The sequence below is a fragment of the Malus sylvestris genome, chromosome 14 (assembly GCF_916048215.2).
Source record: "Malus sylvestris chromosome 14, drMalSylv7.2, whole genome shotgun sequence".
In the NCBI taxonomy this organism is placed as follows: domain Eukaryota; kingdom Viridiplantae; phylum Streptophyta; class Magnoliopsida; order Rosales; family Rosaceae; genus Malus; species Malus sylvestris.
In genome coordinates this window covers 21110071-21130021 of record NC_062273.1, presented here as the reverse complement: position 1 = coordinate 21130021, position 19951 = coordinate 21110071, and the positions used below count along the sequence as shown (strand labels likewise).

At 38.2% G+C, this 19951-nt stretch overlaps 2 pseudogenes; both read left to right on the top strand.

Moving 5' to 3' along the window:
* Window positions 1–3073: 3073 nt before the first annotated feature.
* On the top strand, window positions 3074–4629 carry LOC126599105 (caffeic acid 3-O-methyltransferase 1-like; annotated as a pseudogene).
* Window positions 4630–8570: 3941 nt separating this feature from the next.
* LOC126599104 (uncharacterized) lies at window positions 8571–9867 on the top strand (annotated as a pseudogene).
* The last annotated feature ends 10084 nt before the right edge of the window (window positions 9868–19951 follow it).

Genomic DNA, 19951 nt, shown 5'->3' with positions numbered 1-19951 from the left:
CACTTTAGGTACAACTTTGAGACGAAAAAAACTTGATGTATTAAATGTTGAATACCACGAAACATAAGGGTAGTAAACAGTCTTTTACCCAAAAAATGAATACAAAACATTGACGTGACTTAACTATAATCGTTCAAATAGGAGAAGAAGGAAGGGAAACTAAGAGGGAGAGAATCCTACTCCCAATGCCATAACTTGAGGAGCTCCTTACTCTGTCCACTAACGCATTGCCATATGTTATGATTTCGTCTCCTAGAAGAAGACCACCTTTAAATATAAAATGGTGCAATCAAGCAAGTTTTTATCATTAATAGCCAAAATTTCTCTTAATTTCAAAAATGTTAGTTTTTATATAAACTTTCAAATATAACAAAATGTTCACTTGAATAGACATAAACACCCTTATTGTTAGCCAGGAACTTGTTTAGAAATGCTGTAATAGGAGTTTGTCGCTAGGTATTTGACCAAATAAGATCGTCTAGTTCCTATAGAACCTATCACTAAAATACCCCTAGAGAGGGATAGGGCTAAGCGGAGTGAAAAAGGTTTTCCATGAGATAGGAAATGAAAACTATTAGCCCCACAAGAGGTTTGTGAATAAGTGATTGTCTGATAATGAGCAAGGAATATCCGTCTTTCTGCTAAACAAGATGTATTGAACTCATAATTCATTAGATACTTTTTATGAATGTCAACTAAGTATCGTAAGCAAATTGCTCCCAGTTGTTCAATCATTTGATAACCAGAATCATTTAACCCAATTTTTAACAGCTCATCCTGGAATTTACGAAACGAAATGGTATTTTTGTAATTTCACTAAGTTTTGGGTTTTTATTTAAAAATTATGTTTGGATCTTAATTGGTGAGCCCAAGGTGCCCACCCCCTGATTTGTGTCCCTGGTTCTCCTATTCCTCGTGAACTCATCCACTCTTTCTCTCCCTCACTTTCCCTTAGTTCTCACTCTCTTTTCTGTGCTTCCTCTCTCGGATTCCCTCTTCCCCGGGGACCAGTACACACCCACATACACCACACCTCAACAAAGCACCCCAACACATTCACCACCACCACCATCATCTAGACCTTCCCTCTCCCTCGTCCCTGTGAAGCATCAAGACACCCACAACACCCACTTTGGTATCTAAATCATAAGCTTAGGAATTGTTTGGTCGGCAACCGAAGCTCGGGAGGCTCCAGCCTCCTTCCCCGGTGAAGAACAAAAAACTCATGGCCATTGGGCCTAAACCCCCGAGCCCAACCCTTGTGTAACCCAAAGAACCGGCCTTGAGGCTGAGTGAAACTTGGGTTAAGCCCTTGGGCCAAGCTACCTCTAAAACCTAACCCAAAATCCAATTGAACTCAAGCCCTCGGGCCAAGGAAACCGGCCCAGCCTCTTGGTCCAGCCTTTCGACCCAAACCTACTAGGGCAGATCCGGTTGAAATATTCCCGTGTTGACTTTTTTGAAATTTACCCAGGACCCTTCTTAGGGTAATTCGACATCCTAAATCTATTTTTGATGACCGTTTTCCCAAATTCAATCTTTTGAATAAAGTTTTATTAATTGGACCCCTTATGTGCTTAGGTGCATTTATTGTGGTGATTCCCTCTTCGCTAATTTGCATGGCTCTTCGACGACGAAGTATCTGTGAGTGGACCCCTTCTAAAATACATGTTTTAATAGTAGAAATGTATACATGAAAAGCATGATTTAATGATTACGTTTTGTGAAACGTTTTATGAGATATTACGCCTACTGAGAATATTTTGAATTACCATATTTTATTAAACTCATGTTCTTTGTAGTATAGATGATGGATGACTTTATACTGCTTATGAACATGTTTTTGCACACTTCCTTATAGTATAGATGATGAATGACTTTATACTATGAAGATGTTTTTGAGATATATATACCTATGTTTGTAAAGTCTATGTTCAATGGTTTTGTGCTTATCTAGTGGTCACTATACCACCATGGGCGAGGATTATGGTTGTTGGCTGCGGGTCGGGGGAAATAATCTCTGGCTTCGGGCCAAAAGACATGGAGCTGGCAATGGGTCGGGAGAAATAATATCTAGCTACAAGAATAGAGACATAAAAGCTAGCATTGGGCCAGGAGATATTATCATTGGATACCACTATTTATCACACTATATACGAGATATGATTTATGAAAGATTTTATGGCATATTAGGGTTTCGGAAACCTATTACAAATTACGCTATTGATGTTTTCATTAAACTTTGGGGATTAGTATGTTGATAACTATTTTAGTATTATATATATCAACTTGGTCCAATCATGTTTGTTTTGCACCCCCTCAAGACTTAGAATCGAGGCGTATAATCCTGGCGTCAAGGCACTTCCGCATCGGCATCCTCGAGTCTTCTTAGTGTAGGACTCATTCCCTTGCTCATTCAATTTTATATTATTTCCTTTCTAGAGTCAGTAAATTAGTTGTATGCTCTGAACACGTTCCTCATTTGCATATTAATTATATTTAATTTATAAGTCTTATTTAATATTTGTTCTCATGCATCCTAATATGGCTTCGTCACCTTCGAGTGTCGGCCAGCACGTGCCTACCCTAGTGTTTGAGGAATATCAGGGTCGAGCGTGTCATAATTACCCCCAAAATCAAACCCTTTTGATGTTCTGGAACCTTCATTGAGGAGAAAATTGTAGAGATGTATCCCAAATGCCGAGCAGACTTCCAAATTCAAAAGTCACTTTAGCGATTTATGAAACTACCATAGATACAATTTTATCAAGCGATGCTTTGCCCACATTTCTTGAATTGCCTTCCACTTCTCTATTTCTCTCTTTCTCTCTCTCTCTCTCTCTCTCAAAATTCTTACTTTTTTCTTCAGTTGTAATTTTTTATACTTATAATATATGTAACTTTGATTAGTCTCATGCACAATTACTTCCTCTAGCAACCAAACAAATTTAGAGTCGTAATGAATTTGAAAACACTTTTCACCTCTCATGCCTATTTAACATTCACAACAATATAAACAAGCATTCCAAACAAAAAAAATCAGAACAACAAAACAAGGGAAAAACAGTTGAAAATGTCCACCATTAATGGAGAAGAGGAAGCTGACTCCCAATATGCTATGCAATTGGCAAACATATCGGTATTGCCTATGGTGCTTAAAGCAGCCATAGAGCTTGGTGTGCTTGACATTATCCATAGAGATGGCGCCGGAGCCCTGCTTTCGCCTTCCCAAATAACGTCTCAGCTTTGATCTCTACACAATCTGGATGCCCCTTATATTCTTGATCACATGTTTCGCCTTCTTTCCGCTTACTCTGTTCTCACTTGCTCGACAATCCAAGCTAATGGGAATGTTATTAGGATTTGTGGGTTTGCACCTGTCTCCAAGTACTTTATTAAGAACCAGGGTGGGGTGTCTTTGGCACCATTGCTCAATTTATGCCATGACAAGGTTATCCTAGATAACTGGTTCTACTACAACCTTTTACAAAACCTTGTTAATTTAATCATTTTGGTTTTAACTTACAGTCTAACACGTGTGCAAAAACTTTTCATGTTCTGTTATAAACGAGTAATTTATGTATACGCATCAAACTATGATTTTGCAAGTAAAGAATTGAACAAAGTTCATTTCTTTTTCATCAGTGAAGTCATCTTTATATGTCACAATTTCTACAGGTACCATTTGAAATATGCAGTTTTGGAAGGAGGACTCCCATTTAACAAGGCCTATGGTATGAATATGGTAGATTACATTGATAGGGATGACAGACTTGGTAGTGTGTTCAAGGACTCAATGAAAGAGTTTAACCTCATTTTTAAGAAGGAGATTATGGAGATTTATACGGGTCTCGAAGGTCTACGTACACTGGTAGATGTGGGTGGTGGCAATGGTACTATTCCTAACTATGATTTTCCTTTGGTTGTTGAAAAGTCTCCCTCCCACCCCAGTATGATATAAATTTTTTGCTTACCATTGGACAATTTCATGTAACTTTTTGTAGTTCGTTTTGCTTTGCTAACTTACAGAAGAGTTTTGCTACAGGTATAGAGCACATTGCAGGAGATATGTTTGTAAGGATTCCGAAAGGCGATGCCATTTTCATGAAGGTGAGGTTTCTAAGAATTATTTAACAACTGATTTACAAAGCATGTTCAAAAGCAAACATCTACTTTGGCTGAATCAAAAATTTCAGTAAAAGTGTGGGCAATCTAGCTTGTTTACCCCTACACTTAAGCTTCGTGTTCAAATCGATCTAACCCAATATCCTTTGACTAGTTACAATTTCGACAGCTTTCAACTAATGCAAATGATTTTATTAACAGTGTATACTACACAGTTGGGATGACGATCTATGCTTGATGATACTGAAGAATTGCTATGAGGCCTTGCCAGACAATGGAAAAGTGATAGTGGTGGATATGGTGATACAATAAGGCCCTGAAACAAGTCTTTCTACTAAAAGTTTGTTTCTGTTTGATGTGTACCTAATGAATACCAATGTGTTGGGAAAAGAGAGAATAAAGAGAGAATTACAAAGTTTGGCAAAAGCAGCAAGATTTTCAGACATTCGAGTTGCTTATTCCGCTTTTACCTTTTCCGTCGTGGAACTGTTAAAAAATATGTAGTTTCTAGTTGGGTATGTTATGTTACTATAATCTTTTGAGCTTCAAAGAAATTATAATAAACTTTCATTCATTCACTAGATAGGTAGATTAAACAAGAAATGAACATATAAGAGCAAAACAATCGTGTTCGAGCTAGATATGTCTCTCACACAACTCCCCTAGGTCTTGTCTGTTGGACAAGGTTTGCTTCTTGGTGTATTGCAATATGAGTTTGTTATTAGTTTTTATGGTGCCTTTGTAGGGCCTTTGTTAGGCCTTGAGGCTTACAATCAAAACTAATATGTGTCTGAGCGTGCCAACGTTATCTTTGTATATCAAATTGTTGTTTTTTTGTTATTAAATGGGTTGATTACTTGGGCCACAAGTTATTTAGACTTCTTAGTTCAATTGGATTGTTTACGGATGGGTTAAGTCTGTATAAAGTTCTTTTTCTTGCCTTATAAACAAGGAGTTTTACTCATAATATCATATGCTCAATTGAAAGGAGTTCATGGCCTTCAAATTATTTCTTTGGTTACGGTTAACACTAAAGAAACAAGGTTAATTAGTTTAGGAAGATTAATCATAGATGAAACTTTGAACGAAAAGTAGTAAAAAAATGATATAGGATACAATGAAATATGCATAAAACAACAAATCTACTTTAGGTAAGTACAAACAAAAAAGATTCGAGCAAGATTATGACCTTGTCAGGCAAGATTCGTCTTTTTGCAACCAATTCTCCTTGTGTTTTACAGGGGTTGTAATCTTTGGAGAATGAAAGATAAATTGGGTTTAGTAAAGGTATTCAATACTACAACATAGGGGAAAGGTAGCAGAGCTTCTAAAACTTGACAAAAGATGGCTTTTTATTATGGACTTGCGACTAAAAGGGTAAAGTTTGAACAAACTAAAGTTTTCTGGTTTCTTGTTTGTTGGAGTGTAAAGTTGAATGTCTTTTGATTGATTGGTTAAGTGTCATTTTTCCTTGTGTACTTCGTTGCTTTTATAGACTCTGTAGCCTGACTATCTAAGCCTTCCCCTTTTGGTGATGGCCTCCAAAACATGGTGAGTCATCATTTATTTACCTATCCATGCCCTTGAAAAGTAATTTTTCCTGGGGGTGAGCTGCCCTCATAATGCCACCTCTCACATAGGCTTGTTTCTTGTTGCCTATTTATTGGCAAAAAATGATTTTCAATTCTTCCTGGGCTGCCAACTGTCCTAGCCCAATCCTCCTTCTACTTTTTGCACTCTTAGACCTCCAATATCACTAAGCCCAACATTAAATATCCATTCAAATAGTGCCCTCTTTAATCATTGTTAAGTCTACTAATCAAGATATTGATAATGATTAAAATCAATTGCATGCCGAAACTAGGTATTAGTGCCTATAAATTAGCCGTTTTAAATAAACCTTTGTACTAACCCACAATTTTCAACGTTAACTGCCTGTCCGTTAAATAACTTCAATTTCACTCTGATGTGAAAATTAACTTGACACACAAATTAAACCCTATGGATGACAATTGTAGTATATGAGCAAATAGGGATCGTTCTAGACCAGGGATTAACTAGGGATGCTAATCAATGTGAAACTGACTCAAGAACATAAAAACATAATGTAGAACACTAAACTAGACTCAATTAATGCAAAACTAGAGTTTAAAACACCTAAACAAACCAAAAACTCAAAACAGCAACTAAAAGACTCAAAACTGCCTCAAAACCACTTTCTGGGCAGTTTTGAGTACCTAACACTAATTTGGACGAAATTGGACTATAACTCGACTCAAAACACTTAAAAACACAAACTAAATTGATTTCTAACTAATCTAACACTTTAAAATAAATGGGGGATTGATTTTGACGAAATTAAAACTTTAAAACTTAAACTTTGAAAACAAATGTAAAGCAAAACAGATTGTGATGAAATAGAATGGTGAGAAACTAGTTAGAGGGTTCCTTATCCACACATGAACATATGCATACAACTCGATTTCCAATTACTCTTTCAACAAACCATGAATGACAATGCCCCAAATTAACTAGGTTGCACCAATTAATTCTCAGATTTCCCTAGATTCATTGAATTGAATGGAATACGCATTACAACCAAATTATTCTTATCAAGGACCCTAACTATGGAATACGCATGATAGAGACACATATCAAAGATCATTAAGTTCAATGGAAATCATAAGCATTGACGAGGCATTCATAACTATGGGATACGCATGTTACTCTTGCCTAGGATTTACTTAACACAATCGTGACTAACGACTTTTACTACTTATGAATATAAGTTAATAACGATTAGGTGAAATTCCCTTATATCCTAGCATCAAGTTTAGGCATGCAAATTAAGTGTCGACCCTCAACCCATATACATAAACAAGTTATCAATCAAATAGATAAGTAAACCACATTCACGATTTATGAAATCATAATTGGAAGAAATCAAATCATATAAAACATATGTCCATGGCTTCAAATTCACCTCTAACTAAAAAGAAATTAGTTCCACATGTTTAACATAATTGAAAAGCAAATTAAATTAAACATGAAAACAGAAACAAGAGAAGAAAGAACTCCAAACACTCCACTAATGGCAGATTGCATGTGCAAGGTTTCTCCCTCCTTTGGACTGCACGGCACTACTTCTTTCTCCTTCAATGGTGGCTGCACGAGGTGGTGATGGTGGTGGAAAGGTGCGGCTGTGGTGGATGAATGGTTATGGAATAGGGTAGAAGGGTTAAGGGGACTAGGGGGCACGGCAAGAACTTAGAATTAGGGAGAATGATGTTGGTGGTTGCGGCAAAGGCTTAGGGTAAATTTCTGGAGTGAATGGATGATATGGGAGGTGGTAGGTTCGGCCAAAAGCTTTAAAGGAGTATATATAGGCACTTAAAAACCCTAGCAATCAGATTAGGGTTTCTAGAAACCCAAATCCAACAGAAAATAGGTTAAAACAATCAGATTTTGCATGGGAAAAGGCCTAGGGTTCGGCTGGTTTAGTGGGCTAGGGTTAAGGCTTCTAGAATGCCTTGCAAGGCAAGGAAATCAAGTATTCTAGAACCCTAGGTGCGGCAAAGGGTTAAGGCTTCTGGATAGGTCTTCTAGAAAGCCCAAAACCAAGAGAAAATGAACCCAACCCACGGCAAGGATGAGGAAAATGTTCTAGAACCACTCTTTGTGTCTTCCAACGCTTAGGAACCTTCTAATGTTGCTAAAACGCAAGGCCATTTAGGTTTAGGAAAGATCAACCCAAAATGGAAACTTTTAGGCTTAGCTTTCCTACTTCAAGTAGGAAACCTCATTTGAGTAGGAATCTTCGTTCTTCTCGGAATCATCTTCAACTAGGAATCCCTCGTTGATTAGGAATCCTTCGTCAATTAGGACTCTTCCTCGGACTAGGAATCCTTCTTGTACTAGGAATCCTCAAATCTTCAAATCTTCAATTTCATCCAAACTTTGTGTTCCAAGCATGTACTTTTCAATCCAAGCTCACAATTTGCTCCAAAAACTCCAAATTCCCATCTTTTATGTCATATGCCCTTTAAGCCTGAAAACACATGAAAGTAGCTCAAAAGACTACTTTAACGAAGAAAACATAACGAAAATGCATAAGAACTAGCTAACTAAGGCGCATAAATATGCTCCTATCACACTCTTGTTGGCCATCTCCTTCAACAAACTTGATTATCTGAATTCCTAACTTTCTTGAATTTTCAACCCTTTCTTGCCTTATTTTCTAACCATTGTTTCACTATTTTCTATCGAATTCAACAACGGCACCTAAATTGCGCCCTGCATGCAAGTCTGGAGAAGGGATTGTAACTCTTCGCCGTTGACTCAACGGCCTTCATCGTCCTCGGGCTGGCCTTAATCTGTCCATTTTCTTCTAGGAAGGGGGAGTGCATTCACTAGGGTCTGCCTGGACTTCTGAAGTTCATGTTGCTATGGATAACAACATGCCCGATGCCAACTGGTTCTATTTCAATCCTTACATTGCTGAGGTAAGATATCTCACTTCAAGAGGGGTTTCCCTTTAATGAAGGATGAAGGATGAAGCATGGTCTAAGTGGGTGGATAAATTATGGCCCATCTGGAAGAAGAAATGGATGGCAAATGACATCTATGAGTTTTTCATGATGTCCAAGACTACTATCCCCATCAAGCATGAGTTTCTCTCAACAGCTCTCCTTTTCTAGAACACAGGGACCAATACTTTTGATTTCAGAGTGAGTCCAATGTCTTCCACCATCCTGGATATGGCTCAGGTTTTTGGTTTAAGGTCATCGGGCAGGTGTGTACAAACATGCATGCAATCTTGTCTTTTCTTAATTCGAGTCAACATCGCTCCATTAATTTGTCTTCTCTGTGTTATAACAGGCCTTTGGTGAGGGGTCGGGCAGGTCTTCTCTGCCTGCTGTGAGTAGAGTGGGTCCTCCTCAACCTTTTGGAGCTACTGAAGTTTCAGAAATTTGATTATCTCGACCTAAAAAGGTTGCTGCTGCTGAATCCTCTCCTTTTGTTCCTGCTAAAGTTGCCACTGCTGCTGCTTCTGGTGATGATGGCGTGTTGCCTCTTCCTCTAGCTTCTTTTCCAGCCACGACCTATTTGCCCGAACTAGTTAGAGAGTTCAGGCAAATTAGGATGAAGCAGTGATCCCCAAGGCGCCATTCTGAGCCTCAACAACTTCAAAATCAGGGCAGGATCTTTAAAAAATGGATGCAAAGAGACTTTTTTGCTTCCTCTAGCCTTAAGGCTCTTCAAGATGCTAAGAGAGCTCTCACTGAATAATACCAAGCCCAGCAGATGACTAAGATGCAATATAAGTCTTTCATTTCCTTCTTTGAAAATCTAAGGGCTTTGAAGGATCAGCATCTTAAGGCCAAGTGGCAAGCCAATAGTGTGAAGTGCTACAAAGATAAGCACACTTGGACCTCTACTACTCTACAGCAACAGGTGGAAGAGGGCTCAACCATGGAGGATTGGATAATGGTGGTAGCTGTCGAGATCCAGAAACTGGATAAACAATTTCCTGCTATGAAGGCTGAGCATATGATCCTCTCGAGCAAGCTATACAAGAAAATCGAGGATGGGAAAAAAGTAAACCATGAAGTGGAGGAGTCTGAAGCCCAACTACCCAACAGTAATACAGCTTTAGAATAGCTAGGTCGCATTTTAACCATCATGCGGACTTATCATTCTAGGATAGCTACCTTGGCTAAAGATTTAAACTTTTTAATTTAGGGCTTCTATACTTTCCTAATTATTGAATGAAAAGATCTCTCACTGCTTCACTATTTTACTTACTTATTTACACTTTTCTAATAGAAACAACTGCTTTGGACATACAAAAGGGACATCACCCTTTCTCTAAGTATTATACTTCATTAATATAACAGTCTCTAACATCCCAAAGAGTTGGGTGGTACTTCTTTAGAAATTTAGCATTGATTGGATGTTTCTCTAAGTCTTCCTCTAAATCTACCAAGTAATAGACCCCTCTGTCTAATTCTTTGGTAATTGTAAAAGGGTTTTCCCAATTGGGACTCCATTTCCTAAAACTTCTAACTTGAGCTCCTAAGGGCAAAACTACTTTCCATACCAATTATCCTTCTTTAAAAGTTTTCAGTCTCACTCTCTTATTGTAAGCTCGGTAACAACCTTTTTCCTATCTTGGATCTTGTTTAGAGATTCAATTTAGGCAACATCCAAATCCTCAATTCCTTGACACATGGCTTAAATAAATTCATCACTATGTAGACCAAATTGTTTCTGAAGCCTCACTTAACTCACATTAATCTTCATAGGGAGTACTGCATCTTGCCCAAATGTTAATGCATAAAGAGTAATCCCAGTTCCTGCTTTTTTGAGGTTCTATAAGCCCAAAGAACATCTCCCAACTTCTCATGCCACCTTTTTGGGCTATATGCCACCATTCTTTTATTGATGTTCAACAATATCTTGTTGCTAGCTTCTGCTTGAACATTAGATTGGAGATAATAAGGGCTAGAATGGATCATCTTCATATTGAACTTAGTTGCAAACTCCTATACTTCTTTTGAAATAAATGATGGCCCTTTGCCTGTAACAATTGTTTTAAGCACCCCATATCTATGTAGGAATTTGGTCTCAATGAACTTGTTCATAACAAATGAATTAATGGTTCTTACAGCTGAAGCTTCAACCCATTTGGTAAAGTAATCAGTTGCCATAATTAGGAAGGTGTGTCATTTGCTGGAAGTTGGATATATTTGCCCAATAAAGTCCATGGCCCATCCATTGAAAAGCCATCGCTTTACTACTAGATTTAAGGGTACTGATGGTATGTGTTGGAGAGGTTCATGCTTTTGACATTCCTTACATCCTTTAGCATATGCTTTACAATCTTTCTCCATGTTGGGCCAAAAGAAACCATATCTTCTCAGTAACCATCTCATCTTTATTCTTGTTTGGTATGCTCCACAAATGCCTTCATGTACCTCAGCCATCACCCTCATTGATTCTTCCAAGCCCAAGCATTTCAACAAAAGCCCATCTAGAGTCTTTGTCAGCAAAGTTTTATCCAACATAACAAACTTAGTTGCATGTCGTTCTCAAAGATAAAAGGGAGACTTCTCCTTTATATCTCTACCTTCATCTTAGGCCCTCTTTCTTGAACCTATGCTCTAGAAGCCCTTTATGCCATTTTATTGGCAATCAAATTTGCTTCTCTGGGAATATGGCTAATTGTTGCTTCATTACCCCTAATATTCTAATAATTGAGTAGCTACAGGTAATACCCTACCATTGTGACATGTCTACACTTGTACTTTCCATTTAATTGATTAATCACCAACTTAGAATCACCATATAATTCTATTTCAGCCGCTTCCAACTCTATTAGAATTTCTAAGCCAATGATCAGTGCTTCATACTCTACCATGTTGTCGATCGTATCCTTTTAATCCAGAAGAAATAAGTAGCAATGCTGGATTCCCTTTACATCAATGATGACAATTCTAGCTCCTACAGCATGTTGTGTGTAAGGTCCATCAAAATATAATCTCCAGGGAGTGATCCATAAGCTAGTTATTATTTTTACTTCTTGCTGTATACATTCATTCTTGCCCGAATGAGCCTTACTAGATGGGATCCAGAGGCTAGCCACTTCCAGAGTTCCAGGTATATTGACGAGTTCCTCCTTGGATTTTTAGTGCTTAGTCTACAATTGCTTGTCCCTTTATTGCCCTCTAAGGTACATACTGAACTCTGATAGTATTAGGATCCATTTCCCAATTCTTCCAGTTAGCATTGGCTTAGACAGCTTGTACTTGATCACATCAATTTGGCAATTATATGGATATGGTAAGGCAACATGTAGTGCCTTAATTTGTTGGCAATAAAGTACAAGGCTAAGCATAATTTTTCAATTGGGGTGTATCTTGTTTCTACCTCCATAAGGAACCCACTGAGTTAGTATATCGCATGCTTTTTTCCCCTTTCATTATTTTGAGCATATAAACTCCCTCTTGATTTCTCGGATGCTGAAATATAGAGCTTCAAAGACTTCCTCCTTTGGGGAGGCATGAGCACTGGAGGTGAGGCTAGACTAGTCTTCACTTTGTCAAATGCCTCTTGGTGTTGAGGGCCCCACTCAAACTTGTATTGATTCTTTAATCTTAAAAAATTAGTCAAAGGTTAGATCTTGCTCGCAAGATTAGCAATGAATCTCCTCAAAAAGTTAGTCTTCCCTAGCAATCTCTGCAATTGCACTTTGATAGTGGGGGTAGGTGATTTTATTATAGCCCTAGCCTTGTTCTTGTCCACTTCCACACCTCTTTGATGGACCAAGAACCCCAGAAAGTTGTCCTATCTAACCCCAAAGGCACACTTTCTAGAATTCATCTTCAACTTGTGGGTTCTCATTCTCAGCAAGGCTTGTCTGAGGTCTTCCAGGTGCTGGTCTTCAATTCTAGACTTCACCATAATGTCATCTATGTATACCTTCATGCTATGCCCGATCAAATCATGAAAAATAGCATTCATCACCCTTTGATAAGTAGCACCAGTATTTTTCAGCTTAAAGGGCATGACAACGTATTCATAAGCTCCTATATGTCATAGGCATCTGAATGTTGTCTTATGTATATCTTCTTTAGCCATTTTTATCTAATTATATCCAGCATTTCCATCCATAAAAGATAATACTTTGTGTTTTGCAATTACATCAATGGATAGATCAGCCATAGGGATAGGGTATCCATCCTTGGAAGTTGCTTCGTTAGTATTTCTATAATCGACACAACATCAAATGGCATTAGTTACAGCTTTCAGTACAGGTATAAAGTTGGCCAACCACTCTATATATTTTACAGGCCTAATAAAGCCTGCCTTTACTAGCTTCTCAATTTCTTCCTTGACTTTTTCTTCTATTTCTTTTGACATCCTCCTTAGTGCTTGCTTTATAGGTCTATACCCCTTTTTAATAGGCATTATATGCTCTACTAAGCTGGAGTCTAATCCTGGCTTTTTTATGTAATGCCATGCAAAACAGTCTTTTTATTTGTGTAAAAGATTGACTATCTTTGCCCGATATACTGTTTCTAGCAGGCCACTAAGTTGCATTGGCCTTGGATCCTCTCAAGTTCCCAAATTAATGGTTTCTAAGGGGTCTTGAACTTCGGGTGCTAGTTTATCAGGCTCTGGAAATAAAAATTCTACTAACTTTGCAACCTCAGGCTAATCCTCTAACCAATCTAAGTCATATATACATTCTGTCATGTGGATGGCTGCCTTCATTTCTTCTTTCAAAATTTCTCTTCCTTGATCATCTTTGGTGCTTGAAGTTCCCTCTCCCCACTCTGCCATTTCTTTGGCTGAGCTTTCCTTGATCTCTCTTTATGCTCTTCCATTATCCAATAGTCTCTTGATTAAGAACCTAACCACTATCACCTGGTCCTTTATCTTTTAGTCTGTCATCAATGGTGTTAGCAAGAATGGACAATATGAGGTATGTCACATTCCTCCTGAGTGAGAGAAAATCCTTGTTCTAAGGGCTTTTGGACCGTCACCTTGATAGGGCAGCCATTCTGATCAGCACCTAGACATTGTAGGATCCCAACATTGGGATTGTAAAAATTAGCTTCAGCAACATTAGTTATGAGGAGAAATGGCCCTGACTCCGCCTCTACCATCTCCCAAAATCTTTGTCTTATAATAGTGGGTTTATGATAGACAGCAACTTATTGGTGCAAGGTAGATGGTATAAACAAACTCTAGTGTATCCAATCCCTTTCCAGCAACACCCCATAAGTAGAGTTGTTGTCTACTACAATAAATGCCAACATAATCTTCTTGGATCCTAAGTCTACTCTTAAGGGTAATATCCCATGTGTTTTGGTGATGGCCCTAGAAAAACTAGACACCGTGATATCAGTGAGAAACGCTTTATCTGTTTAAGTGGTAGTACATTAACTACTAACCCCTATCTATCAACACCCTTTTTAATAGAAACCCTTTTCCAAATGAGTTGTCACGTGTATGGGCTTCAGATGGTTTGCTAAGGCCAGACTTGATTTTTTGAACACCATCTTATCAAAATAAACTCTCTTGGGCTGTTTTTGTGTGGGGTCGGGCAAGTCTATTAAGCTTGACCCCTCCTTACTAACCTTTTCAATGTTTACAAGAGCCATAATTGGTTCTCTTGCCAAATAATCATCCTCCATTACTGCTGGTTGATTTGGTTCTGCACAAAACATAAAGGACAGTACATAGGTCATGTTAACATAAAAGTTGCTAGGTCCAAGTGTTCATTCCTTCTTCTTTCTAATCTGGCACAGAAACTAATCTATCCAAGCTTAAGCATCTTTGCTTAACATCAACTCGAGCATTTCCTTTTCTTCTATTGTGTTGAAATTATGAAGATGTCTAGAGTTCCAAAGGAATATCCTCTTGTGGTAGTGAAGGCAGCCCTCTTTTAGGATAAATGGTTTTAAAACAAATAGGCTTTGGATTCCAACCTGGTGTAGGTACCATCACCATGTTCTCTTACATTCTTCTTAATACCCTGTATTTCCCTAGATAAGTAGCTTCAGGAACATGATCCCTGAAGGAAATATTTGTAAAAACAAGTTCATTTGAGCAACATCTATGCATGCTATTAACAATTAAAAGGCAGAATCATGCTTGTATGCACTTAAAAACAAAACTTAACCCATGAAATTCAAAGCCTAGTAATTATGGTGAACCAAGACTCAACTCAAGAACAAAGTGAGTTAAGAAATCTTATACCTTTGTTGATTCCTCTTTGCATAAGCAAAGGTTAATCACCTAAGGAGAGGGCCTTCATTCCTTGCTTCTTAGCTCCATGGATTTCTTGGAGGATGATGGTTGAAAAGACTCTCCAAGTTCCCAAAATAGAGAACCTCTAATTTTTCCACACCAAGGAGAGCATTGATGAGGAGATGAGTGACCTAGGAAGATTTAGATGCTAATAAACCTTTCTAGGATGGCCGACCTCTTAGAGAGAAAATGGAGCTTGTGTTCTCATCTTTTCTCCAAAAGAAACCCTAATGAAGAAAAGGCTATAAAGTCATATTTATACCTACCTTTATTGGAATGGCAAACTTGTAATAAGTCTAAAACCCACTCCATTATAATCATGGATGACCATTAAGGGTATATTGGGCTTTCAAGCCCTTTGTGTTTTCAAGTTGTCATATAATTTGAGTTAATGGGCTTGACATTCAAATCCCATTGGGCCTTGCAACCCAAAACTAACCCAAGGTCTTTAACGAACATATTCGTTTGATTAATTAACATATTAATTAATCCTAGCCATAAATAATTAAACCATTTAATTATTCTTACTCATCTCCGTTGTTTCTTCAATCTCTACCTTACTCAGTGTATGATCCATTAGGTTCCTTTTAGCGAGGCAGTGGGCAATTAGAACTCTTCCAATCGATTATGAATTAAAACTTACTTTCAATTCCCCCTTTAATGATTATACACGTTTAGGGCTTCCACAAATCATGAGTGACACCTAGCAGTATGTCATGGTTACCCAAGCTAATCAAAAGAGGTGGAGAACCTATTCAGTTTAGGATTACAATGCAATATGGTCTTTCTCTAATACAATACTCTTGACCACATTGTTTGGTTTGATAGTTTATTCATGTCTACTATCTAATGTGATTCTTTTACTTATATGATTACCTTGAATGTGATTTGGAACAACTTTCTAAATCTCATTCATACTCTGGTCAAAGATTCTTAATCATATCATAGAGTATTCTCCCTTAAACGGTTTGAAGGTTAGAGATCCCTTGTTGCGCATTCACTTGCCTCCATGGCTAAGTGGTTTAACCCCAACCATGTCGTGGACACCCTCTGACGAAGTGACTTTGACATTGTCAAATATCAAGAACCTAATTATTAGCCTCCACCTTCAGCCTTGCTATTAGCCTTCTTTACTTCTCTCCTACTTCTCCAACTAGGTCGTCTCTCTCTTCCTTGGGTAAACTCCTCGACCTTAACATTCTCAGAAGCTTCTAAAATAGCAGGAATTTTCAGTGAGTTCATATAAGCCTTATGTTGCCTCTAAACCCTTTTTATCATGGATGCCCCCATTTCTTTAATAGGTCTTTCATCTTTGCCCACTATGTACCATTTTTCGGCCCATTCGGATTGAATTCACCTTTGTAACTGGTGGTATCGGGCTTATGGTTCTTTCTGGCCTTCCTTGTCTCATGATGTCGTGGTTAGTTGGCTAGAGAGTCTTATCATCCACCCAGCGTGGTAACTTCACATCATTATCTTCCACTTCTTCAGAGGCTTCAAAGTTTCTAAACCCTTCAAATAGACTCTTAGGCTTTAAATCTCCTCCCAACCTCCAGAACACACTTTTAGTAGTCTCCTTATTTGTTTAAATAGCCTGGAGAATACTTCATAGGGCATCTTGTTCTTTTACCTCTTTCCTCCTAAAAATCAACAGGCGCAAATGAAATATGTGTTCCCTTATGTCACGTCCCTAACTAGTTTATTTGAATAACTGACGCTGAACATAACAATTCATACATACATAATGAATGTAATGTACTCTACTCAATCTGATATATACTACACCATCCTCCAGATATCCAAAACCAGCCTACTTAAGGTACATTTGTCTTTCCAACAATTATAATCATAGGTTAGATAAGATTATAAACACCGTCTATGGTGTAATCTCAACTTTATTCATGGTAACAGAATTAGGTTAACCAACGTGTGTGTTAACGCTCAAAACTGGTGAGGTTAACAAATGTTAAATAGATCAAGTGTTTATCCTGGATGGATTTAGGCTTTGTAAACAAATGATAATAGACAAAGGATTTATGATGGATTTGGGCTTTGCAAACAAATGATAATAGACAAAGGATTTATGTGGTTCATTTTCAAAACTTGGCTATGTTTAGTAGTTTTTTATATAAAATGAAAACAAGGTTACAAGTAGCACTCGGCTAGGATAGTATGATTGTCTCTCAATTCATCTAATCCTTTCTAAGAAGTACTCGTCGTACTTATACAAGCCTTCCTCTAAACCTTCAGCCTCTTGGTTCAAATCCATCACTTTCTTTGCATTTAATGCACCAAATACTCAAACTAGACCTACTAGCTGTCCCTACGTTATTTGGTCATATGTTGCAACAAGGGGCCACTAGAATAGGTTCACTTGTCTCCTTTTTGGGCTGACACGACCAAGCGTTTTACTCGGCCTTGGTGTTGGTGGAACTCGTAACCGAGCACTCTACCTGTCAGCATTTATGTTTTTTCGTAGGCCTTTATTCCTTACCTAGCCACCACGTGGCTTGGAGTTAACGTCTGACTAGGTCTGCCCCTTTTGTGGGACCTCACGCCTTAAAGCTGTTAGTGGCCAACTTGCCCTCTAGTGCTCGGAAGGCCCTTTATGAGGAAGCGCTCAACTTGATTGCTGACAAGACACTCGGAAAAAAACTCTGCATTAATAGTGTGAAACCCAATGGCCACACATGTTCCATGTCACCTAATTCTTGTTGTCCACGTGTTTGGCCTGAAAATTAGTCACACATAAGCAGGCATGTGAGAATGTGAAAATAAATGAAATCCACATTGGTGGAAGGATAAATCGTACAAGAGTTTATAAAATATTAGGTATTCCACATATTACCAATTAATTTTAAGGGAAATTTTATTTGATCTCATGTCACAGCCCGTCCCAAGGATTAATTATCGTGGTTGTGAAAAGACGAATTTACCCTTGAGCGTTGGATGTTTGTTGTGTTTTGGATTAAGAAATTGGGTCAATTGGTTCTATTCCTAACTAATTGGACCCAATTAGAACTAAAAGATTAAAGAATTGTGATTGGTGTGCATGTTTGGACTACACACATCTATACCCCTTTTCTCTTTCTCATTCTCGTGCCCTCTCTTTCTTATCTCTCGAACTCTCTCTCTTTCCCTCACGTACGGACAAGCAACAAAGCTCACAATCATGCACAGATTGACGTTCTAAAGGTGAGATTCTTGTCCCTTGTAAGTCCCTGAGTACATCTATACCATTCTTAAGACTTGAAATCGAGAAAAACCCGAGAAAACCTAACCCCGATTTTGTGCACTATTCATGCACAAGTAAAACCTTGTGTTTTAGGGAATTCTAAGGTCATAGGAGGCTTAAGGAGGTTCTCACGAGTCTCGGGGTACTTCGTTGGAAGGAATTGGACGTCGAAGGGCTGAGATCGAGGCTACTCTAGGTAAGCTGATCTATCGAGCTTTCCCTAAGAAAATGTAGCAGTTTTTAGGCCTTAAAACTGTTATAAGGTGATTGTAGATGTCCCTAGCTTCATTTTGGTACCGATTTTATGAAAAATGGTTAAGAAACGAGTGAGAATAGTGGGTTTAAAGTTTTACCCAGTTTTCTGGCGACCTGCGACTCGCCGAAGAAGATAACGACATACTTAGTCAGTTTGGACGAAATATGCTGACACCGTCAGTCAAATGTAACGGAATCTGTTAGGTTTAACGAAATATTCCCTAATGGTGGTTAGGGAATCCGTCAGGTTTGGACCGCGCATGGGGGCGCGTTTTGCCGTGCCCTTGCCGGCACGTGGGAGGTCCAAAAATATTTCTAAAAATATGGGGATGATTCTGAGGTTGTGTAGATAACTGTGGTATATTCATATACCTATTTTGAGCAATGTATGAGAAGTTATTAGCTAGTATTGCCTATGTGCTTTAAAAATAACGTTTTTATAGTTAATTCGCATATAGGTGAGGCTTATCCGAAGGACGAGCGTATCCACGGGCGACTCGGGGGCTACGACCCTTCGACATATCAGTGAGTGGGCTTTTGTTTTCAGTATATATATATGTGGTGCTGTGGAGGCACAGGTAAGTTCAGGTAAATTATGTTTGGTTATGCGAATCATCGATGATGTGATATGTGATTAAATAATGTTGAGCTCATAAAACTGCACCTAGGGTGATTGTGATTTAGCCAGAGATGAGAAGTACAGGCTTGTTTATGTACATCACCTCCCGCACCATATGCTCATATTGGATCCAACTTAAGTGCACAGTCTTGTCGTACAGACCTTATTTATGGTTCTGACTCGTAGGTGACTAGCGATTTATCACCCGGCTATTATGAGAGAGTAAAATTGAGCATAATTATATTACACCCAATCTTGTCGTACAGACCCTTCTTAGTGGTTCCGACTTATGTGCAGTATATTTTCATATAGGTCATTGTAATGACTCCGGCTAGATTGACTTTTGAGCTATGAATTCAGCCGTACAGACCACCTCAGGGGTTCCAGCTAGCATATCATATTTCTACGAAATCATTCTTACCTAGATTGTTTACTTTGTTATATTTTGGCATGGCATACATATGAAAATGATTATGTGAAGCATGAATTGAGTTGATATATTTCATATCTAATTATGTATATGCTTATATTCTGATTCTGGGAAAAATTACACATGTTTTACAGCGAGAGGTTAGTATATTGATGAATGAAATGATTTTGTAAAACATTTGTTTTTGCCCACTCACATTTTCTGTTTTGCGCCCCTCCAGGTTTTAAGTAAGCTTGCTGTCGGTGGCTCGGGATTGTTGGCATTTCTGACCTATTTGAATAATAGCAGGACATTCCTAGTACTGTGTAACTAGTACTTGTCCTACTGGACTGCACCTAGACTTTATGCTCTGATTAGGAGTGTTCACTGTTGTAACTAACTCTTATCACTTTCGTCTAGTAGTGCACTCTAGTAATTTGGTTTTTAATTATTCGTATATTCTTATCTTTATTGCTTCTGCACTGTGCAC